Raw genomic sequence first — 25,703 nt, 5'->3', positions numbered from 1 at the left:
AAAGCCAAGTGCGATTTCACCTTCACCTCTATTGTCAAATTTTAAAGCCAAGAAAGATACATTCTAAACCCTGCCATCGTCTCATGAGTTCTCAGCTCTAGTTAAGCTCATCAAGTTTCATAGTCTACGAGTACAAGCTACTAAAGCCTGTGTGTCCTACAGCAGAAAGCAAACACATTCCTGCCAGTCAACCCTACTGGCCATGCAGTGGTACTAGAAGCCTTAATGAGTAAAATAGACTTTGGATGGCCAAGATGGTAACACTACAGCGACCATTGAAACTGCCTCCGCATGAGTGCAAGAGACAATCCATGAACTGCTCTAATTCGCATGACACAAGCACAGAGCATTTGTCGGATGGTAACCATTACCCCTGCCACATAGATGTGACTACTTAGTACTGACGCTTCCGACAGAAGAAAATAACAGCAAGAAAGGGTCTAAATTCCTATTTGAATAGCAATGCCACCCTCTTTGGCAAATTGTCCAGCAACTGTTGAAAACTTGAACGTAGTATAACTGACCAAGTACAGATAAGGTGGTGTGGACTCCAAGATAATTAATACCATAATCAGTAGCAATTCATGTCAACTTTGTATTGTCGGGATGGTCTCTGAGAGCCCATGTACATGAGGTGCTCACAATCCCCACAAGCAACAAGAGAGTGGCTGATTAGTGAGAGACCTGAATACTTCCAGTGTCAGTGTCTCGTTTTCTTTTCTTCAAGTATGCCAGTCGTTGAGCAATCATGCCATCCAAAACTGCAGAGAAACACTGGTAGGGATCTGTTCAATGATCACTTCTTTCAGTATGTCCAACCATACCGCATCTCTGTCAAGAATGCCCAAACAGTCTTTTGATCTGCTCCAAGGTCACAAAAAGCACTACTGTGTATGGCCCTTGCCTCATCACTGTAGGTGCAAATCCTTTGTACAGAGCCATCACCCCCTCTGCATTTACTGTTTTAATGGCACAATCCAACGCACCACCATACACTGGCCCCCGCCCTGGTTCAGTCCTCATGTTCATGATGCGCGTTTTGATCACATCAAGGGGGTTGGATGCAGCTGATGCGACAAGGCCAGCAATGCAACTTGCGATCAAATGAATGGACACTCCGTCCTTCATTCTGTAATGATGGATTAAACCTTCCTTGACCTGGTCATATGTGGCAAGCTGGGAGGCGGTCACCACCATGGCCCTCTGCACAGTGAGAGAAGAGCCTCTCCACAGGGAAAGTATACCTTCTTGCCGTACCATTCGCAACAGAGCATCACCGACTCCACAGTAGTTTCTTCTCATATGGCAAGGGAGCCGGCCATCGGCCTGCATACGGACAAGGGCAACATCAGCCGGGTTTCCAACCGCGGCGCCGACCCCTCCCGCAATGAGGCCTGCGGTGATTTTCTGGAGGACAGGAAGTCGACTTTCTGATGAGCTCCAGCGGCGTGTTAGAACCTCGTAGAGACCTAATCGGGTGGAAGAATAGAGGGTCTGGCGCAGGACAGTGGCGGAGACACCTGAGAAGAGGGCAGGCACGCCTTCGGAGTGGATAATGCGGGCGGCGATGCCGAATGGGCCGCAGGGGGCTGGGTGGTGCTGCGGATGCAAAGCGGTCGATAAGGCAAATGCAGGTTTCAAGGTAGGCATGATCTCTCCCTGCAGTTGCATCCTCACCTTGATGAGGTCGAGCGGATGCGTCGTGCAGCCTGCAGCTATGGAAGCCAGGCCCCCCTCCACGAAACCCTGCAGCCCCATCGCTGATCGCCCCACACTCTCTCGATTTAGGGTTTTTTGGTGGGTCTTGTTTTCAAAGAAGTTCGAAAAGGCCCACGCGTAGCGTTACTCGTGGAGGGGCTTGTATTTTCTAAAAAAGGCATATATATTCTAAGAAATATATATTGTGTATATGTTTTTTTAATGATTTGCTCAAAAGGCATATATATTCTAAGAAATATATATTGTGTATATGTTTTTTTAATGATTTGCTCAAAAGTATCACACATCTAAGCCATTTATTGTGTTTAATTAATCTTGAAAAAATAACGCCTCTCCGTAGAGCTTATGCAACTAAGATGCACCCTTAATCATAGCACATAGGTCAGCCTTGATAAGCTGCTAGAAGTGCCAATGAATCGAAAGAAGCCTACTGAAGGGAGGAGCTCTCTCGTGAGGTAAACTAGGGCCACATAAAGCTTATCCCGAAGAGAGCTCATAGGCTGACAATCGGGGACTGGTGGCCACTCACCATGCTGAACACCTCATATAAGGTGTTCGTCAATGCCATAACTCTTAGGATAAAATTTCTTCTTCCTAGAGTGGTTGACTCGAATCAATTTGGGTTCGTGCATGGCCGACAAATACATGAGGCAGTTCTTAAGGTTTAATGTGGCATTGACTATGCACTCTCGCTCAATCAACCATACATGCTTCTCAATCTAGATCTGGATAAAGCATATGATAGAATCAGATGGGATTTCATGTTGGCAGCTTTGGAAAAGATGGGATTTGGACGTGCCCTAACTGGGATGGTCCGTTCTTTGCTGAGGAATGCCAATGCAGAGGTCATAATCAATGGAACGGCAGTTGGGGAGCATGCATTGCAGAGATCTGTCATCACACAGGCAGGGTTGCCATCTTGCCCCACGCCACAGTTACTTAGGCTAATGTTCGCTACTTTCAGGAGAGAGGCATAATTAAAGGCCTCCCTCTCCCGAAAGGGGGCCAAGAGATGACTACCCTTTGCTGACGGCGGCAACAGCTCTATTCTGGTGTATGAAGAAACTAACATTAATGCGTTCCTGCAAGTAGTAGATGAATTCTGCCACCAACAGTTGGGATCGGTGAACAGTACTGCTAAAGCTGAGGCCCTACTATACTAGTAGACAACTGTGGATGTGGCATTGACTATGCACTCTCGCTCAATCAACCATACATGCTTCTCAATCTGGATATGGATAAAGCATATGATAGAATCAGATGGGATTTCATGCTGGCAGTTTTGGAAAAGATGGGATTTGGACGTGACTAGTAGACAACTGTGGGATCTCAAATACGATTTCAAATGGATCCCCCATGGCACCCCTCTCAGACTGTAGGGCTTGTCCTATCGAAAACGGACATCAACAAACAAGCAATGTTTCGATTGGTTCTTTCCCTGACTACAGGGTAAAATGGCACACTAGAGCAAGGCCTACTTCATTCACTGGGTGCTTGGTGGTACTTAAGCATGTACTATCATCTTACACAACATACCTTGCCTCTTACTGTGCATTCTCCAAGTCGGATTGGGGTAACAAACTCTTTCGGGACTTCCTCTGGAGTAGAGCAGAGGGGAAGAGCTGGCACTCAATATCATGGGCATAGGTCTGCTCCCCTAAACAGAAAGGAGCGTTGGGAATCACCAATCTCCAAGTGAGCTCTCAAACTCTCACGCTTAAATAGTTACAGAAGATTGAGACAGGGTGCCCATGGGAAACAATCACCAGATATTTCACACAGAATGCCTCTGGTCTGCCTGGGCGATGGCCAAACCTATCTTGGGAGCAAAGGCTCACCTCAAGAGGCAAGTGCATAGTCAAGCAATCAACTCTAATGAATGGTCTTGTGGCTGGCATGAATTATTCTCACTAGGCTCCAGTGGAAGGGCCAACGGCCTCTGACCGATAATGGGGCACTGGGTGAAAGCATATGGTGGTCAATGTGCAACATGGGCAACGGCAAACCACAGGCACTGAGGAATGTCAATCAGACTCGAAAACTGCACAAAAAGGGAATGCAGACATGGAACAATCTATGGGGTAGCAGCACTGCTGCCCAATGGATGGATTGGGACGATATAGCTCATCGGTTTAGTCTTACTTCGCCTACTCTTGCTACACTACAAGCTGCTACACAGAAGCTCTTCCGTTCCCCTGGCCAACTGCATTGATTCTCAAGGCTAAAAATTGGCTTGCCAACTGCGCCACCAACAAAGGCAAACCGCTGCCCGAGCTGAAAGGAGCTGACTTGTACATGCCACAGACACACTGGTATAGTAGATCGGCTCATCGATGGAAATGCCACAGACGCACTTGTATAGCAGATCGGCTCATCAGCTGAAACATGCCACAGACGCACTGGTATAGCACATCGCCTCATCGATGGAAATGCCTGAGCTCTATAGGAACATGAGCCCATTACACTGTGGTTGTATGGTCGGCAACACCATCTCTGCAGGTTAATGTTTTTCTCTGGAAGCTCCTGCATCCCAAGCTCCCTACAAGAGACAGAATTGCCAGCTAGGTGCCTATCTCGCCGATGTGCACATTCTACCACTCATAATGAGGACCCGTTTCATATATTATGGGCATGCCCAACCACCCAAGCTTTATGGAGAGGCACAAAGAAGTGGCTAGACAGCAGGGGCACACATCACCAATTTTCTTGGAAGCATGCACTATTGGGGGACACCACTCTTCTTAATCCGGCACTTGCTAGCATCTAGCCATGGATCTGTTATGCAGTGCTGCAGAGCAGATCTGGTTCACACGAAATCAGATCGTCTTTCGACGGTGCCCACATATGCAATACCGAGAATGGAAGGAAGAGTGGTTTGTTGTTTGCTGAACTACGAATTCTCATTGCCCCTTTCAAGTCGGAGCTCCTGGACTCAGCTAAACGGTTACCTCTCAATTCTTAGCCTATTCATCACAGGCGACATATCACTTTTCTTTTTTGTGACTAAACTTTCCTAATAATAAAATCGCTTTTTCTCTTTTAAAAAAAACTAAGATGCACCCACCCATATGGGTGTCATTCAATTGCCCATTTTGAACCCACCCTTCCATCACTTGAGGTGCCTACTTAATTTGAGCTTCTCCACTCCTCAAGACCAGCACACCCTTAGAATGCTTAGTACTAAGCTTCTTGCAAACAAAAATATTGCAAAGAGCATATTGTGTTAACAACACTTTTTTTCTCGCACCTTGTCCTCAGTTTATTAACCATTCTTTTTCAAAGAGCATAGCACAATTGGTTAACATGGTTTTACTCGTCGCGCTGACCTATTGTGGTGCTTCACCATCTTGGTTGCGCGTTTGTGTGAAGTCCATGGAACACACTTATCTTTCGCTTAATGTCAATAGGGAAAGCCTACGAACTTAGTGTACATAATTGCTTAAGACTAGCAATAGAGCCCGGTCTACTGTGGAAACTAGTCATTTTATGTATATAAGTCATTTTTTTCAATAAGCAATACAAAATCATTCCCTCATAATAGTTTTCTTGTGAGCTTCGTAATTCTCCCTTCATGCACTTGCTTGCTATTGTATACTTACTAGCTTGATGGATGTTTGCTTAAAAGGTGTGAGGGTTGTAGGTTTTCCTCTTCTATTAGCTTCTTCTTTTCCCTTCTTGCACTTGCTTGCATGCTATTGTATACTTACTAGCTTGATGGATGTTTGCTTAAAAGGTGTGAGGGTTGTAAGTTTTCCTCTTCTATTAGCTTCTTCTTTTCCCACCTTTTGTGAGAGAGAACCTTCATGAAGAACAATCTCTCCTTGCCTCAATTCTCCCTCTTCAAGCCCCGTCGCCACCACTACCTTGATTGTTTTTGGAACATTGTGCCCCCCGCTTCCTTTGTTCATTCATGCACTTTCTATTTCCATTTACACACCTGCTCTTATCACCTTGTTCGCTACGTCACTCTTTGCCACTTGGGATCCACCTCATATCACCATACACACCTTGCATCCAATCATATTTGGAGAGGGCTTGGGATTCACCTCACAACGTAGTGGGGTCCTCCAAAAGCTCACCTCTATATGCGGAAAGCTTTGTGTTCTGCACCAATGGCACTAAAATAGGCCTACAGCCTATCATATTATACTTGGACAACATGTCCAAGCCATATTGTTTCTATGATAACAAAATGCCATGAGATGATCTTACCACCTCTATGCCCAAGAAATACTGCAAGTCACCCAAATACTTCATATCAAATTTCTCCTTTAGAAGCCTCCTAACATCATGTATGTTAGCATTACTATCACCAATGATAATCAAGTCATCCACATAGATGACTAATAGCATGATCCCTCTATCTATCTTTTTCATATAAAGTGAAAAATCTACATTGGATATCTGAAATCCAATGGTAATAAGATACTCCCCAATCTTGACCATGCTCTGGGTGCCTGCTTCAAGCCATACAAGGCTTTGTGTAACCTACATACAAAATATGGGCGTGCATCACTCTCATAACCTGGTGAATGCATCATGTATACTTCTTCTTGTAAATCACCTTACAAGAAGGCATTCTTTACATCCATCTGATGTAAATACCAACCCTTTGCTACCATAGCAATGACAACTCTCACAGTTGCCATTCTTTTGCAACCAGGTCAAATGTCTCCTCATAGTCAATGCCATAAGTCTACGCATAGCCCTTGGCAACTCATAGTCAATGCCATAAGTCTACGCATAGCCCTTGGCAACCAATCTTACATTACACCTGCTCATTGAACCATCAATGTTATGATTGACTTTATACCCCCACTTACATCCAATTGCCTTCTCAAAGGCACAAATTCCCATGTTACATTTACATCCAATGCTACCATCTTCTCATTCATAGCATCTTCTTATTTCCAAGTGCCTGCTGAAAACAAGTGGGCTCCAATTGATGTATTTCTTTGACCATGTAAGCATAATGATGGGCTATATATCCATCTAATCTCAACCTATCTCAACAGGGTACCTAACCCTCGTAGACCTATGTACACCTGGATCACTACCAGGTGTCTTCAAAACAACCCTGGATCACTGCCAGGTGTCTTCAAAACAACCCTGGATCACTGCTAGGTGTCTTCACAACAACCCTGGTTCTCCTTACACCACGAGTAGCCACAGATGAAATGCCAAGCTCCTCATCAAATCTTTGCTTAGAGTCGCTAGAATCACCATCCACATATGAGTAACCTACTGACACATCATGCACAAAAGGTTGATCTACATTTTCCCTCCCTTTGTGTGATACATGTGTACCTACATCTGTCCTCAACCTACCTAACCATGGATTAACATTGGATCCACTGCTAGAGGACTCGCTAGGTCCACTAAGCACTTGCGCGATTGCTGCTCTCTACATGTGGTGTAGCATCAACACTTCTTACATCTCCATCTTCTATTGCCTTCACTGTTGTTGCTACTCATCTCATCAAAGACAACATCTTTACTTACTCGCATCTCACCAGTGGTAGGGTTATAACATCTATAATCTTTCTGATCCATAGCTTAACCAATAAGGATGCATTTCTCTGCACCTTTGGATCCATTTTTGTTCTTACTTCATCAAGAACATGCACATATACAATACACCCAAACACTTTCAAGTGAGACACATCTGGTCTTATGCATGTAAACTTCTGTTCAGGTGTCATATTATAAACAACTGCAGTGGGTGTCCTATTCATAATGCTACTATTGCCCAAAAATAATGTGGCATATTCTTTTAAGCCATCAAGGCACGTGCCACTTTTGTAATGTACCTATTTTTTTATTTCTAAACCACCATTTTGTTATGGAGTGTACCTGCATGCTCTTGATTCCCTGCTTTCTTAGGAAATCGATGAACTCATTGGAGAAATATTCTCCCCCACCATCTGACCTCATTGGAGAACTCATTGGAGTGTACCTGCATGCTCTTGATTCCCTGCTTTCTTAGGAAATCGATGAACTCATTGGAGAAATATTCTCCCCCACCATCTGACCTCAGGCACTTTATTTGCATGCCTTTTTCCTTCTTAACCAAGTCTTTACATCTCTGAAAGTGAGCAAACACCTCACTTTTCTCCTTCATGAATTAAACCCACACTTTTCGAGTGTGGTCATCAACGATGTAGCAGAATACCTACAACAACCTGCAATTATTGCAGTCTTAGCCGGTCCCCATACATCTGAATGTATAACATCTAATGGCCTTGCACTGACATGCTTTTCATGTGGGAAAGCATGTTTGGCCTGCTTACCAAGATGGCATGCTTCACATACTTTATGCATACCATCACCTTAATCAGCTGACTCTGAACCATCATTCTACCCACTAGTACATCTGATGGATGCTAACTCTTGACAATTGACAGTTCTCCAAGTGTCAGGCTAGACTCATAATCACTTCTCCCAATTTCAGATAAGCAAGGGCAAGCCCTCACCACTTTCAGTTGATCATATCTAACACTCAGCTGATACAAAACCAACTCTTAATCACTTCTCCCAATTTCAGATAAGCAAGGGCAAGCCCTCACCACTTTCAGTTGATCATATCTAACACTCAGCTGATACAAAACCAACTCTATACTTTCAAATTGACTCAAAATCAATTCCTTAGTCATTAGAGTGGTACTCATAGGGACTTAACCTTCATAAATTCTATCAAATCAACACACATATCACAATAGAAACCTCAAAACAGAAGATTTTATATCCATACACAGCTGATACAACCCAAGCTCTCAAACTTCAACAACTAGATAAACATATCGACGTCTCAACAACCCTGAGACTAGGGCCTCGGACAAGATATGGAAACTCCAAGAAAACAGAGAGATACTTCAAGAACCAACATCAAAAGTCTCTGTGACGTGACACTACAAGTCTCCTCCTTCAAACATTGCAAGGAAGAGTTAAGCAAAACGTTGATCTGGTCCAAGTCTCTAACAGACCTACATCTCAGGGATCTTAGGGAACACACCTCCTACAAGATCCTATGCTTCCCGTGCACTCTCGTTGCTCTTTGGACGACTCCATGCTTTCTTACACTATACTATCTTCATGTCTACACTTCAACGACTAACAAAACTGACCTGCAGGAACTCACTTCACTGCAGCATCAACTCTGGTGGTCTCTCAATCCTACCACCTTGCATTTGTCTCTTTGAAACTATCTCCCATGCTATCTTAGGGAACACACCTCCTACAAGATCCTATGCTTCCCGTGCACTCGTTGCTCTCTGGACGACTCCATGCATTCTGTACTATCTTCATGTCTACACTTCAACGACTAACAAAACTGACCTGCAGGAACTCACTTCACTGCAGCATCAACTCTGGTGGTCTCTCAATCCTACCACCTTGCATTTGTCTCTTTGAAACTATCTCCCATGCTATCTTAGGGAACACACCTCCTACAAGATCCTATGCTTCCCGTGCACTCGTTGCTCTCTGGACGACTCCATGCATTCTTACACTGTACTATCTTCATGTCTACACTTCAACGACTAACAAAACTGACCTGCAGGAACTCACTTCACTGCAGCATCAACTCTGGTGGTCTCTCAATCCTACCACCTTGCATTTGTCTCTTTGAAACTATCTCCCATGCTGTCTTGAGCCCTCGTCGACGTCCTCGATTCTTCCAGAATACTTCGCCGCCAATCTCCTTTTTTCACCCATGCTATTTATATTTTGATTTAGCTCCCCTATGCAAACACATTTAGTGCGCCACATCGCCTTTTTGCCACCATGGATTTAAAGAGAATGTGGGGGAGAGGGAGAGTTTCAAACCCTAGCAAGCAAACACACACACACAAGAGAGAGCAAGACATAGAGAGATGGATAGCTAAATTTTCTTCTATCTTCTTCTTCTCTACTCAACCAACATAACATAAAGATAAGAGTATACACTATATGGGTTAGTACTCAACTACTACAACATACAAGGGTCGGTCCATAATGTGAACCCGACTAAATGAGCTGGCGCTATAATTATGCCAGTCTCTAGTAATCCAAAATGGTTGTCACATAGCTTGTCATCCCCCTGGCCGCATATCACCCATAATCTCACCAACCATGCCAATGGTGTAGATGCGGAAGCTATCACCTAGGCGGGTCATCAATGTCCATCGTAGCACTAGTTGAGCTCGATATCTCAACACTCCCCTCGAGCTCAACTCCACGCATTGCACTCCAAGTAAGCTCCTAAACCTATGAAGCTTCTCTGTGCCCAATGCCTTCGTGAAAATGTCAGCCACCACCTGATCCTCTGTGCTGACATATACAAGATCTACATCTCCTGCTAGAACCTTCTCCCTCACAAAGTGATAATGCACCTCAATGTGCTTCGTTTTAGCATGATATATTGGGTTACTAGCCAACTGTATGCTGCTCATGTTGTCACAATATATGAGAACTGTCCTATCCATGGGCTCTCCAATGTCACCAAGTAGTAATTATCCTCTATTTCTGAATACATGAAAATATTATTTTCCCTTGTTTTTTTGCATCCTCCCTTGATGCACACATGGACTCCTAAATGAGCCCATAAACTCACTTGTTTGGATCCAAGCAACCATGCACCTTCTTGTTCTCATTGCCATATGCAAGAGACATGGGATTCCCAAATCCCATCACCATAGCAGCCCTTAATACATTGAGCATACTCTATGCCCAAACACCAAACAATTTGAGGCAAAATCACAAAATACCTTCTTGAGACAAGAAGCTACTAGTAGGTGTGTCACAATCCTAGACTTCTCCATCTCATGCCCAAATATCTTGTGCCTCAATCCCATCTCTTGCACCACATCATCTAGCGCCCACATTAGCTTGTGTAGTACCGATGTATACCAGTCCTTTTGACGAGTCATATGTGAGGATTCTCCCACTGTTGATCCACAAACCATTGAGTACTATTGATGATCCACAAACTATCGAGTACTACTGAGGATCCACAAGCCTTTGCACATATTTCATCGGCACAAAGAGCTCCACATCTATGTTAACATTGTTGCTTGAGAATCCTTCTATTGTTAAAGTACCATTTTTCTCATCTCCTTTTGCATGCTTTCTCGGCTCTACAATCCTTGGAGCCTCCACATGGGGCTCCCTTTCCACATGCATATCCATAGGGAAAGGTTCCACCAAATGTTTGCTTGCTTCCCTGTCCTTTCTTGCTAGCTCTTGTTTCTTCATCTTCTTCCTCCATTGCTTCCCTGTCCTTTCTTGCTAGCTCTTGTTTCTTGCTAGCTCTTGTTTCTTCATCTTCTTCCTCCATTACTTCGTAGCCATCTTCATTGCCTTAGCATAAGTATCTACATCCTTAAGCTCCACTTTTTCTTTAATGTTTCCATGCAATAATCCTATAAATCTGTCTTTCTTCAGGAAGTCTGGTGGCACCTGATTTTCTCCGAAAACCCTCAGAATCCTTCTCCAAACTGCTTCAAATCTATTCACAAAACCTGTAATTTCTTCTTCCTTGATACAACCTACTCAATTCTCTCCAAAGATCTTATGAGCTGTCCACTTTTCCATATCTCCTTATCAAAGCTCCCCTAAACCTATCCCAATCTCCTTTTTCACCCTTTGTAGAGCCACATCTTCATACCACTGCAATTCCACCAGTCATTCCATCCATATCACATCACATTCATTTCATCCACATTACATCACGTCCACATCTATCCACATCACGTCCACATCTATCCACATCACATCTCATTCATTCCATCCACATTACATCACATCCACATCTCATCACATCCATTCACATCTCATCACATCCATTCACATCTCATCACATTCATCCACATCCCTCTCAGATGGAGCATGAGACATGTCCACCAATGAGTTGATGTTTTGTTTTTCAAAAAACAGCTCACCAACACACATGGGAGGGGTCAAGAGGGCAGGTACGTAGGATGGAATGGGCCACGTGCATGGGCCGGATGAAGGAAGCTGCTCCGGACAACTGGACAGAGAAGCTATTTGGTGAATATTATATAGCACATATCCCCACCTGACTTTGGCCCCGATTGGTTTAACCTAGCTTAGAAAGGTCGATTCAACTAGTGATTATTGTTAGAATTGTGCATCTCAGTGTTTTGGGGCTTTACTATTTATTTGGGATTTTACTGGATTTGTCTCCTATTTATTTGTCCAAGGCCAATATTTATTTTTCCAAGGCCAATTGGCTAGCCCTAGAGGCAGTCAGCAAGTTCCCTCCTACACTATATAAGGAGTTCCCCATTATTCACTCTTTTATCCATTTCCCTTGCACATAGTTCAACATTCAGTTGGCCATTTCCATTGTAAAGCTTTACTGCTGTTATAAAAGGTGATCATGTCCAACTCTCTCAATCTCCTTTGCACTCTCTCATATGTTTAATGTTTATGCTTCCACTTGTGCTATCTGCCTATGCTATCCAATGAAGTAATCGGTCGTTTGCCAATGGATGGAGGAATCGCACGTGCTTAATGGGCAAGGGAAGTTTTTCCGGCTCGGTTTTGGAAGAACCAATGAATTAGTCTCTTGTCTGGATATCCGTGGTTGGTGGGCGAGGCCCCAAGTGTGGGACCCTGCCCTACGCAAGAAGTGCTACTTCCACTGCTAGCACCCCTGAATTCGTTGTGCGGTGGGGACAGGGATCTCACAGTATGCATAAGGGTATGGTTAGGGTATGCATAGGCTATGCATAAGGGCATGTATAGGATATGCATAGTCTATGCATAAGGGTACGCATAGGGTATGCATAGGCTATGCATCCCAAATCTGTAAAGTTGATTTCTGAGTCTGAGTAGACATCTTGAATGCCTTGTATTATGGCCTGAGACCACATAGACATACTTTCACCTTATCATGATTATCAATAGAAACACTAATAGATGCAAGGGATTCCACAATGCCCTTGATCTTCAAGGCATAATCATTCACATACATGTTTTTCTTCTCCACAGTATAAAGCTCATTTCTCAACTGAATCTTTCGTGCCTTGGTGTTAGTTTTATACAGCTTCACCAAGGTGTCCCATGCCTCCTTGGGTGACTTGGCATCATGTATATGCCCAATTATGGTATCATGTATGCTAATAAAAAGGTAATACATGAATTTCCTTGCTTCTTGATTCCAATCCTTGTATTCTTTTACATTTGTAGTAGTTGGATTAATCTCAAGTATCTCTGGTGCCTCCTCATGTTCACCTTTAATGTAGTCCTAGGAGCCTTTTCCCATCAAAACATTTGCTAATCTAAACCTTCAAGCATGGAAGTTGTTCTTGTAAGGCTTCTCTATAAAATTCTAGTTAATTTCATCATTTGACATCTTTTCTACAACACAAACTTACCAAAAACATCACTCTTGTTTGACTTGCAAACTGTTGTATTCTCTACATAGTGTTTCTATAGTGTACCCAAACTCTCACAACCAATGACCTCAAGTTACATGCATACACACCCAATAACACCTCTAAGACATCTTTCATTACACATAGTGTCTGCACAACCAAATGCACTTCATGGAGTTCCAAAAGCAGAATTTTGCAGAGAATTGGGACTTACCCGCACTGCATGTAAACGCTAGCTAACTGCAAAACAGAGGTGAAGACGTACCTGAAATGCATTTTTGGTCGTAACAAAAATTATTTCCCGCTCTCCGTGAAAATTATGTCCCGCAAGTGAAGAATGAAGATGAAGAGCAAGAGGAGCCGAAGGAATCCGATGAAGATTCTGATTAGCCATCCCTTCTTTGCTTTATTTTGTATCTGGTCCAAAGCCTTACCAGTTGAGCAATATAAATTACATTTTGTTCACTTGCATCTTTGAAGTTTTACTTTCTTTTGAAAGTTTTACTATCTGTATCCAAAACAAAGAGCAAGGCAAAGTAGGGAGTCAAGTGATGACCCTCATTTGTTAACACCAACATCTTTGTGGCTTACTACTTTGAGAAATCAATGCATAAATGCTTCACAGCAGGGAATAGCTCATCCTAAGTCTAAAAATAAGGATCATATTGGATGGGAGCCATAACATGATGCATAGCATTTACATTTTCTAGACGTGTTTCATGAGAGGACTACGTACATTATTAACAGTAAAATCACACATCCACTTGTCACAAGTTTTGCACGCCAAAATGGAGCATGAGATCTAAGCATTTAAAAGAAAACATCATGGTTTAAGCTTTGACTTTGCTAGGCAAAGGAATGAAACATAGGATATGGTAATGGAAAGCCAACCTAAATGATGATAATTCTACAATCTATAACAGTAGCACCTGAAAATGCATCAATACTAGGGCTGCATCACGTACGATAGGGCCAAAAAGAAGAGGTGTATGGCTTCATAGGCTACTAAGCGAGCTTGGAGCGGGAGTCACCTCCCCTTTCCTCCTATTTATGGATAACCAATCATGCATCATCTTTGCTCCCCTACTCAACATCACGAGACAACAAAGCACATGGCCTAGAAGAAATATGACTATGTCAAAAAGGAGCTAGTAGAAGAAGAGAAGCGGAGTGCACAACCACCCATATGATGTAGGTAGATTCCCTCACCAAATCCGTTCCTCCCCGCCGACTGAAGCATGGGGATGGATTTCCTTGCCAATTGTGTTCCTCTCATGAGGAGGACTGCTGCAAGTAATTGGTATATGCAATGATGACAAATTGATTTCACCCTGGGAGGCATGTGAGTATAAACAAACTTAAGGAAATAAAGCATTAGCAGAGTGACAAATATACATAACACCAAAAACAAGAAACCTCAAGAGACGTACCTGTTAAGTGAAACAATATACCAAGAGTTATAACCGTTCACAGTGTATAAAGAAACCCTTGTACTCGGGTTCAATATTGAATATACACAAACCATACCCATCCCTGTGTCTATGCTATGGATAGTGGATCTCTTGACAATTATTTAAGTGAGAATTCAGAGCAGAAGATCAAATGAAAGTAATCAGGAAGGTTTTCTCTCTTTCTCTCTCTCTCTCTCTCTCTCTCTCTCTCTCTCTCTCAATCAGTTAGTCAAGCCTAGTGATTATTAACAGTAGAAGATTAAATGAAAGTAAGTAGGTAGGTTCTCTCTCTCTCTCTCTCTCTCACACACACACACACACACACACACAAGCCCTTCTCTTATCTATATGTTTTCTTTTATTATTTTATAGTTACCTTACTCTTGTTTGCATGTATGTAGGATCAAGAGGAAGAGGAATCAGAAGATCCGGACTATGAACATGAAGTAGGTGATTCAGCAAGTGACGATGAAGATGAAGAGGAAGAGGAGCCGAAGGAATCCGATGAAGATTCAGATTAGCCATCCCTTCTTTGCTTTATTTTGTATCTGGCCAAAAGCCTTACCAGTTGAGCAACATAAATTACATTTTGTTCACTTTCATCTTTGAAGTTTTACTTTCTTTTGGAAGTTTTACTATCTGTATCCAAAAAAAAGGTGGGCAAAGTAGGGAGTCAAGTGATGACCCTCATTCGTTAATGCCATCTTTGCGGCTCACTACTCTGAGACATCAATGCATAAATGCTTTGCGAAGGAATAGGCCATACTAAGTCTAAAAGTAAGGATCATATTGGGTGGGAGCCATAACATGATGCAAAGTAAATGCTGATGCATAGCATCAGCATTTGCCAGACGTGTTTCATGACAGGACTACATACATTTTTAACAGTAAAATCACACATCCACTTGTCACAAGTTTTGCACGCCAAAATGGAGCATGAGATCTAAGCATTTAAAAGAACACATCATGGTTCAAGCTTTTAATTTGCTAGGCGGAGGAATGAAACGTAGGATATGGTAATGGAAAGCTAGCCTAAATGATGATAATTCTACAATATATAACAGTAGTAGCTAAAAATGCATCAATACTAGCGTTGCATCACGTACGATAGGGCTAAAGAAGAGGTGTATGGCTTCATAGAATACTAACCGAGCTTGGAGTTGGAATCACCTCTCCTTTCCTCCTATTTATGGGGATAACCAGTCATGCATCACCTTTGCTTGCCCTACTCGACATCACGAGATGACAAAGCACATGGCCTAGAAGAAGTACGACTGTGTCAAAAAGGAGCTAGTAGAAGGAGAGAAGCAGAGTGCACATCCACCCATATGATGTGGGCAGATTCCCTCTCACCAAATCCGTTCCTCCGCCATGAATGAAGCAGGAGGATGGATTTCCTTGCCAAGTGCATTCCTCATGAGGCGGATTGCTGCTGCCAGGCAATTGGTATATGCAATGAGACGAATTGATTTCACCCTTCTCAAAAGAGGGGAGGCGTGTGAGTAAACGAACTTAAGGAAATAAAGCATTAACAAAGTGACAAATATACAGAACACCAAAAACACGAAACCTCAAGAGAGACATACCTGTTAAGTGAAAGGATATACCAAGAGTTACAACCCTTCATAGTGTATAAAGAAACCCTCATACTCGGGATCAATATTGAATATACACAAACCATACCCTTCCATGTGTCTATGCTATGGAAAGCGGTGTTAGAAGTCATCTCCTGTCTATTTTTATACACCAGGGTCTTTGTTGTGGGGTCTTTGTTGTGGGGCCTTTGTTGTGGGGCCTTTGTTGTGGGTGTGCCCGCCCTTATGAGGTGTTTGATCATTTTTCCCTACTCTCCGCATTTTTCTCCTATTTTTTCCCATTTTTCTGTGGCATGGGAGGCAGTCTAGTAGTGGGGCAGGAGGACCCTGAGCCTGGTGGACTGCATCTGTGACATGGCCAACTGTACTGCATGAGTCGTGGGACTCTTCTGATGCTGGCCGACCCATTTTGATGCTAGCCGACTGTGATTATCCAGTCGTGGAGGATTCTTGTGTCCAGTCGGCTGCCCTACAGCAGGCCGACTGCTGATGGGGGGGCATATAAATAGGCCCCAGCCCCCATACCAAATCTGTAAAAGGAAATTTCATATTGGGTGATTATCCAGTCGTGGAGGATTCTTGTGTCCAGTCAGCTGCCCTACAGCAGGCCGACTGCTGCTGATGGGGGGGCATATAAATAGGCCCCAGCCCCCATACCAAATCTGTAAAAGGAATTTTCATATTGGGTGCATAAGTGGTGTGTCTAAATCGTATTTTGCATGAGTGCCGACTAGGGGGCTGGGAACTCTTTCCCCTGGTACCTGGGACAAAACATAACCAAATTTTCATAATGGATCCTATCAATACAGTGGTTGGGTGGTTGGCTAACCCATGGGACTAGATGGGGTTAGGCTGGATTGATGGATCCCTATAATTAAAATTCAATTCTGTTCGAGTTACAAAAGTTGAAGTAAATCACGGATAATCCTTGGTTTTTATCACTATTTACAGGTTTTTATCAAAATAGTACAACATTTGGCATGTGTTTGGCATGTAATGACCTTGGATGATGTTTATATGCTACATGGAGGATGTATGGATGTTAACCCCAGGATCTTCTTGTGTATATAGAGCAGAGTTACATGCCTACATCTCTCTCTCTCTTGTGATGTATTTTTTCTGCATGCGTTTTGCTCTTGTGTTCCCAGATCTGGTCATCATCTCCACTGCGTATTTTGACATGGTATCAGAGCCTAGGCTCTAGATAGTTCTTGGGATTTGTGTGAGCAAGAGGGGGACTATTGTGTGGCTGATTGGTGGACTGTTTTGGACTGTTCGGGAAGAGGAGAAGAAAGAGGACGACGGACTGATTTGCTGGTTCTTCTTTGTTCCCACCCACTCACCCTTTTTAGAGTACATCCCCACAATGGCAGATCTGTTTGAGATGGCTGAGAGGCATGTGAAGATCCCGACACTCCCCACGTTCCCGGTGGACCGTCAGTTGGACGGGAGCAACTACGGCATATGGAAGATTATGATGGAATCTGTTCTGGAGTCTTACGATCTCGCTGATTTCGTCACGTTGTTGGTGTTCCACGGCCGCAAGTAGAGGAAGGGGAGTTACCGTCGATCCGAAAGGACCGGGAGGCTCAGACATAGATGTGGGATCGTGTCAATGCCAGGGTTCGTTCGTTTATCTTTCTCAATTGCACACCACAGGTAATCAATCATGTAAAGCATATGACGCTGGCCAGAGGTATATGGCAGCATTTGGCTTCTCTTTACAACAGGGTATCGCCCATGAAGAGGATTTCCTTGGAAGTACAGATGCGGGTTATAAGCCCTGCAAAGTCATCGACGATGCGGGAGCATATTAACAAGCTGCACGCTCTTCAGCAGGAAGTTCTTCAGGCTCGGAAGGAGATATCGTTAGAGGACATGGCCATAACGTTGCTGTCACATTTGCCCTCTTCGTACACTCAGCATTTTACTCATCTTTGATTACCAGTGGTCAGCACCATCACGTGGGAGGAGCTTGTGCCCATGGTCCTGGACCAAGAGAGGAACGATTCATGAACCCTCCTCAGGGTGGAGGTTCGGAGGCCTTAACTGGCCAACGGTCGAAAGGCCGTAACACGGACAAAGGGAAGGCTTCGTCGGAGAAGTCTTCTAAGAAGAAGTCCGTTTTACTGACCACAAGAAACTAAAGGCATAGAGGACCTATAATGACTGTGGCGAGAAAGGCCACTATTGGAGGCAGTGTCCCAAGCGGAAGACTGAGAAGGGTGAAGATTCCTCAGCAGCAATCATGAAGACTCCGGCTTTTGTGCACCTAGAGGTGGTGCACACCGATGTTTCATTTTCTTCAGGCAGGGAGGAGATTAGAGGACTCTCCGCAAACGGATACTCGGGAGTGGATTCTCGATAGCGGTGCTTCCAGGAACATGACTCCTTCCCGTTTCGGTTTATAGGATCTCTGCAGGCTTTCTGGTCACATTCTTACTGGGGATACATCCACTATCCCAGTTCACAGTGAGGGCAGGATGGAGATAGTTCCTGATGGCAGAGGGGGGAAGCATTCCTCCCAGGTGTTGTATGTTCTGGCACTTGGTTTTCATCTGTTGTCAGTGCATCGGGCTTGCAAGATTGGTGTACGGGTGGAGTTTGATGAGCATTTTGTTGCTCTCCGAGACAAAGCAACAGGCCAAGTGGCTTGGGAAGGCAGAGTGGAGAATGGAGTTTACAAGCTTTCAGCACTTTCTCTCCTAGGTCCTCAGGTTTGTGATGAGTGGCAGTCTGGTAATGGTCACTACGCTGCAGGTGCAGGCTTTCCGGGACCAGATGGTGGATAGCTTGCCAGTAGATGGCAGCAGTTGGCAGGAACTCTCCAGTACTGATGTTGGTAGTTCTTGTGTTCGTCAGTCAGAGGAAACTGAACAGGTCACTTATGCTCTGATGTCTCGTAGTATTCGGGACAAAGAACCTCCAGTAGATGAGGATGTTCTTTCCACGGGACCTTACGGAAAGCTAGGCAGGTGGCAGGTGATTACTTGCAGAAGGAGGTGGTTTCTCCAGGCTTTGTAGTTCCGGATTCAGAGGGGGTGGTTGACAGGTTTCAGAAGGCCTTGCGTGGTCTTCATAAGGTTTCCATGACTTGTTTTTGCACCGTAACAAGTGTTGATCCTTGTGAGCAGTGTGATGCCTCTTTGACTCAGAAAGCAGAATGGTTCATTGATCTGGTTGATGGACACTAGATTGGACGGGAGCTTCTTGATGAGGCAGTTGAGCTCATGGTTGTGGATGACTCTTTGGGAGGGATGATTGTGTTTCCTGTGGTTTCTACGGCATGCGAAGGATCATGGACTCTTGTACATAGGAGGGGGATTGTTGGATGGAGTCCGACTCCACGATTGGAGTGACTCAGTTTGGGGAGGAGATCCGGACACGAGGAGATCTACTTCAGGCCTAGGAGCAGTCTTACGGAGCCGTAAGAGGCAGTCATCTTTTGCCTTGTCTAGGACAGAGACAGAGTACCAGGCTATTTGTGATGCTGCTTGTGAGATGGTGAGGATGCAGAGGTTGTATTGCAGGTTTGGGCTTCCACTGGAGGAACCCATGGTCATCCAGAGGCACTTTGTTCATGAACAGATCGTTGCTGATGACACCTTGCTAGAGTTCTGTTCGATGGAGGACAGTACGGTGGACCTCACGAAATCGCTATCTCAAGATTTGCTCAGGTGGCACCCCAGCTCCCAGTGGTTGGTTTCACAGCCAGGAGCTGAGAGGGGGTGTTAGAAGTTATCTCCTGTCTATTTTTATACACCAGGGCCTTTATTGTGGGTGTGCCCGCCCTTCTGAGGTGTTTTCTCATTTTTCCCTACTCTCCACATTTTTCTCCTATTTTTTCCCATTTTTCTGTGGCATGGGAGGCAGTCTAGTAGTGGCAAGAGGACCCTGAGCCTGGCCGACTGCATCTATGACATGGCCGACTGCACTGCATGAGTTGTGGGACTCTTCTGATGCTGGTCGACCCATTTTGATACTGGCCGACTGTGATTATCCAGTCGTGGAGGATTCTTGTGTCCAGTCGACTGTTGTTGATGGGGGGGCATATAAATTGGTCCACAGTCCCCATACCATTTTTGTATCATACCACGGGATCTTCTTGTGTATATAGAGCAGAGTTACACACCTACATCTCTCTCTCTCTTGTGCTATATTTTTTCTGCATGCCTTTTGCTCTTGTGTTCCTAGATCTGGTCATCATCTCCGTTGTGTATTCTGACAAGCGGATCTGTTGCCAATTAGTTAGGTGAGAATTAAGAGCAAAAGATAAAATGAAAGTAAGCAAGAAGGTTCTCTCTCTCAATTATTTAGTTAAGTGATTATTAACAGTAGAAGATTAAATGAAAGTAAGTAGGCAAGTTCTCTCTCTCTCTCTCTCTCTCTCTCTCTCTCTCTCTCTCTCTCTCTCTCTCTCTCTCTCTCTCTCTCTCACACACACACACGCACACACACACACACACACATAAGCCCTTTGTTGAAATATACAAGTGAATGGGGTGTGTGCGGGAATAAGCCCTTGTCAAGAGGCTATAAAAGAGAATCTATAAATGTGAGAGAACCTGTGAAAAGGTGAGAAGTATCTACTGGGAGAGAATAAAGGGTAGCATGAGGAGATTTAGGAGGTGTGAAGATATTCTGGGAAGAGGTGGAGAGAATCAAGCAAAAGAGGTGGAGTGAATCAAGGAGAGATCAGTGGGATTAGATGCTTGGATGTAAACTCTATAAATTGAGGCATTGGTCTAATGAGAATTTGCTGGTTTTTGATTATCCATGCCTACATTAAGCTATCAGTTGATTGCTCACTAATCATGTCTTAATTATCATCTAATCTCTTTTCTAATGAAGTTGATTCTAGCATTTGATCCACCATAGCTCATCACATTGCTGCAAATGTAACACCTTCTCTTATCTATATGTTTTCTTTTATTATTTTATAAACACCTTAATCTTGTTTGCATGTATGTAGGATTAAGAGGAAGAGAAAGTGGAAGATCCGGACTATGAACTTGAAGTAGGCGAAGCAAGTGACGATAAAGATGAACAGGAAGACGAGCCAAAGGAATCCAATGAAGATTCTGATTAGCCATCCCTTCTTTGCTTTATTTTGTATATGCCCAAAAGCCTTACCAGTTGAGTAATATAAATTACATTGTGTTCACTTGCATCTTTGAAGTTTTACTTTATTTTGAAAGTTTTACTATCTGTATCCAAAAAAAAAATCTAGGCAAAGTAGGGAGTCAAGTGATGACCCTCATTCGTTAACGCCAACCGGCTCACTACTTTGAGACATCAATGCATAAATGCTTCATGGGGGAATAGGTCATCCTAAGTCTAAAAATAAGGATCATATTGGGTGGGAGACATAACATGATGCATAGCATCAACATTTGCTAGACGTGTTTCATGAGAGGACTACGTACATAATTAATAGTAAAATCACACATCCACTTGTCACAAGTTTTGCACGCCAAAATGGAGCCTGAGATCTAAGCATTTAAAAGAACACATCATGGTTCAAGCTTTGACTTTTCTAGGCGGAGGAATGAAACGTAGGATATGGTAATGGAAAGCCAGCCTAAATGATGATAATTCTACAATCTACAACAACAGCAGCAACTGAAAAATGCATCAATACTAGCGCTGCATCACGTACGATAGGGCTAATGAAGGGGTGTATGGCTTCATAGGCTCCTAACCAAGCTTGGAGTTGGAGTCACCCTTCCTTTCCTCTTATTTATGGATAACCAATCATGCATCACCTTTGCTCGCCTACTCGACATCACGAGATGACAAAGCACATGATCTAGAAGACGTACGACTGTGTCAAAAAGGAGCTAGTAGAAGAAGAGAAGCGGAGTGCACAGCCACACATATGATGTGGTCAGATTCCCTCACCAAATCCGTTCCTCCGTGAATGAAGCATGAGGATGGATTTCCTCACCAAGTGCGTTCCTCATGAGGAGGACTGTTGCTGCCATGCAATTGGTATATGCAATGATGACGAATTGATTTCACCCTTCTTAAAAGAGGGGAGGCATGTGAGTATAAACGAACTTAAGGAAATAAAGCATTAACAAAGTGACAAATATACAGAACACCAAAAATACGAAACCTCAAGAGACGTACCTATTAAGTGAAATGATATACCAAGAGTTACAACCCTTCAGAGTGTATAAATAAACCCTCATACTTTGGTTCAATATTGAATATACACAAACCATACCCTTCCTTGTGTCTACGCTATGGAAAGTGGATCTCTCAACAATAAGTTAAGTGAGAATTAAGAGCAGAAGATCAAATGAAAGTAAGCAAGAAGGTTCTCTCTCTCTCTCTCATAGTTAGTTAAGTGATTATTAACAGTAGAAGATTAAATAAAAGTAAGTAGGTAGGTTCTTTCTCTCTCAAGTCCATGATCCACCCGAGTTCAAGTTCATGATCCACCCGAGTTCAAGTTCCACTATTGGTCGTATATGCTCTCGTGTTGCATTATACCGACGTTAATACCTCTCTCTCTCTCTCTCTCTCACACACACACACACACACACACTCACTCACTCAATTAGTTAGTTAAGTGATTATTAACAGTAAAAGATTAAATGAAAGTAAGTAGGCAGGTTCTCTCTCTCTCTCTCTCTCTCTCTCTCTCTCTCTCTCACACACACACACACACACACACACACACACACAATAATAATAATAGATAGGCATGACCAGCTATCTCCAGAGCACATTCAATGTAGTGAGAAGAAGCTAAAAGGTATTGGTAAACAGGTCCCAGGAGGGCACATTCAACGTAGTCACAGCCATGTGCATGCAGTGTCGTACTCAAGAGAATTTAATTATTCAAAAAATAATAATTATGGTTTTAAGGGAAGATTAACCCACCCTCAACCCACCCTCATTGTAAGCCCTTATCCACACCACCAAGGTACATGCCTTGTTCACATGCCTTTAAAAGACATTATATGAGAACACACCAATTTTTAAAGTTTTGAAGAAGATGTTCACACACACATCGAGGGTCCCCTGCCCGCTTGCGACCAAAATGATTTGTATAATTTTTATTTTTCACCCACAATTAATGATGGGTAATCGTCCCCAAGCCTACGTGATCAAAACGAGAATTTATTTTAATCACCCACATTGGTATGAGGGTTGCCTTGCCCGAGCTCACCGAGAAGCTCAAAATGGTTGTCATGATGTGTGTATGAGCGATGCACGTGTGAGGTGTATGCACATGGGTTGGTTCCCACCACCCAAACTTATATGTTCAAATTAAACTCAGTGGTTCCGCTGTGAATGATTTGGCTCAAAAAGGACTCGGTGTCTAAGATGGTAGACACACTCACACATGTTTGGTTGATGGACACTCCAATGTATCATTGAGGGGGGGAGTGTTGAGAGGTAGCAATTACGGTTGTGCAATGCTACATTGATGGGTGATGGGTAAGTTGTGGAACATCTCAATTAAGAGGGGGTGTTGAGAGATGTAATCGTGGTGTTGTGTGTGTGGGAAAGCACCCTAGAGGTGCAAGATATTGTGGCAAGATAAGAATGCTCTCGTGTTGCATTATACCGACGTTAATACCTCTCTCTCTCTCTCTCTCTCTCTCTCACACACACACACACACACACACACACACACTCACTCACTCACTCAATTAGTTAGTTAAGTGATTATTAACAGTAAAAGATTAAATGAAAGTAAGTAGGCAGGTTCTCTCTCTCTCTCTCTTTCTCTCTCTCTCTCTCTCTCTCTCACACACACACACACACACACAATAATAATAATAGATAGGCATGACCAGCTATCTCCAGAGCGCATTCAATGTAGTGAGAAGAAGCTAAAAGGTATTGGTAAACAGGTCCCAGGAGGGCACATTCAACGTAGTCACAGCCATGTGCATGCAGTGTCGTACTCAAGAGAATTTAATTATTCAAAAAATAATAATTATGGTTTTAAGGGAAGATTAACCCACCCTCATTGTAAGCCCTCATCCACACCACCAAGGTATATGCCTTGTTCACATGCCTTTAAAAGACATTATATGAGAACACACCAATTTTCAAAGTTTTGAAGAAGATGTTCACACACACATCGAGGGTCCCTTGCCCGCTTGCGACCAAAATGGTTTGTATAATTTTTATTTTTCACCCACAATTAATGATGGGTAATCGTCCCCGAGCCTACGTGATCAAAACGAGAATTTATTTTAATCACCCACATTGGTATGAGGGTTGCCTTGCCCGAGCTCACCGAGAAGCTCAAAATGGTTGTCATGATGTGTGTATAAGCGATGCACGTGTGAGGTGTATGCACATGGGTTGGTTCCCACCACCCGAACTTCTATGTTCAAATTAAACTCAGTGGTTCCGCTGTGAATGATTTGGCTCAAAAAGGACTCGGTGTCTAAGATGGTAGACACACACACATGTTTGGTTGATGGACACTCCAATGTATCATTGAGGGGGGGAGTGTTGAGAGGTAGCAATTACGGTTGTGCAATGCTACATTGATGGGTGATGGGTAAGTTGTGGAACATCTCAATTAAGAGGGGGTGTTGAGAGATGTAATCGTGGTGTTGTGTGTGTGGGAAAGCACCCTAGAGGTGCAAGATATTGTGGCAAGATAAGAATGCCACATGTGATATTGTATGGTGTGTGAGTGTTGACCAAAAGAGTAGAAAAGGAGTTGCCACATGAATGATGACATGTAAAGTGGGATAAGGCTAGAAAGCCTGTATCATTGGATGGTTCATTTTGAATGCAATAAGGCAATAGAATTGAGTGTTGAGTGTGCGATCTCTCTCTCTCTCTCTCCCTCTCTCTCCCTCTCTCTCTCTCTCTCTCTCTCTCTCTTATGGAGTTCTTAGCGTGGTTTAATCCACCTTAATTATGTAGCTCTTAATCTATGTCCTTCACCATGATCAATCCCATTTTTGGATTGTTAACAAGACTTACCCGCACTACACGCGAATGCTTTCCAACTGAAAAATGAAGGTAAAGACGCGCCTGAAACACGTTTTTGGCTGCAAAAATTATGTCTTGCACTCTGCAAGAACAATGTCTTGCAAGTGACAATGAAGATGAAGAGGAGCCGAAGGAATCCGATGAAGATTCCGATTAGCCATCCCTTCTTTGCTTTATTTTGTATATGGCCAAAAGCCTTATGTCCAGTTGAGCAATATAAATTACATTTTGTTCACTTGAATCTTTGAACTTTTACTTTATTTTGGAAGTTTTACTAACTTCCCAAAAAACAAAGCTAAGCAAAGTAGGGAGTCAAGTGATGACCCTCATTCGTTAACGCCAACATGTTTGCGGCTCACTACTTTGAGACATCAATGCATAAATGCTTCGCGGCGGGGAATAGGCCATCCTAAGTCTAAAAATAAGGATCATATTGGGTGGGAGACATAACATGATACATAGCGTCAGCACAAGAGTGTTTGTTTCATCATCTCATCTCAGCAGAGCAATCAATTTTTGAACTCTACTCACCTCGATCACGTACTTGGGTTGGTTTTTTGCAGGGCAACCCTTCCTGGTTTAGT

General features: G+C 43.4%; 1 pseudogene across 1 annotated transcript; it reads right to left on the bottom strand.

Annotated features, from left to right (window-relative positions):
* Window positions 1-427: 427 nt before the first annotated feature.
* LOC147627932 (mitochondrial uncoupling protein 5 pseudogene) lies at window positions 428-1,840 on the bottom strand (annotated as a pseudogene). Its single transcript, XR_015268351.1, has one exon. The product of XR_015268351.1 is annotated as a mitochondrial uncoupling protein 5 pseudogene (transcript).
* Window positions 1,841-25,703: the final 23,863 nt, after the last annotated feature.

The sequence above is a fragment of the Cibotium barometz genome, chromosome 20, assembly GCF_041138505.1.
Source record: "Cibotium barometz isolate CiBa-2024 chromosome 20, ASM4113850v1, whole genome shotgun sequence".
Lineage (NCBI taxonomy): Eukaryota > Viridiplantae > Streptophyta > Polypodiopsida > Cyatheales > Cibotiaceae > Cibotium > Cibotium barometz.
This window is presented reverse-complemented; position numbering and strand designations above follow the sequence as displayed.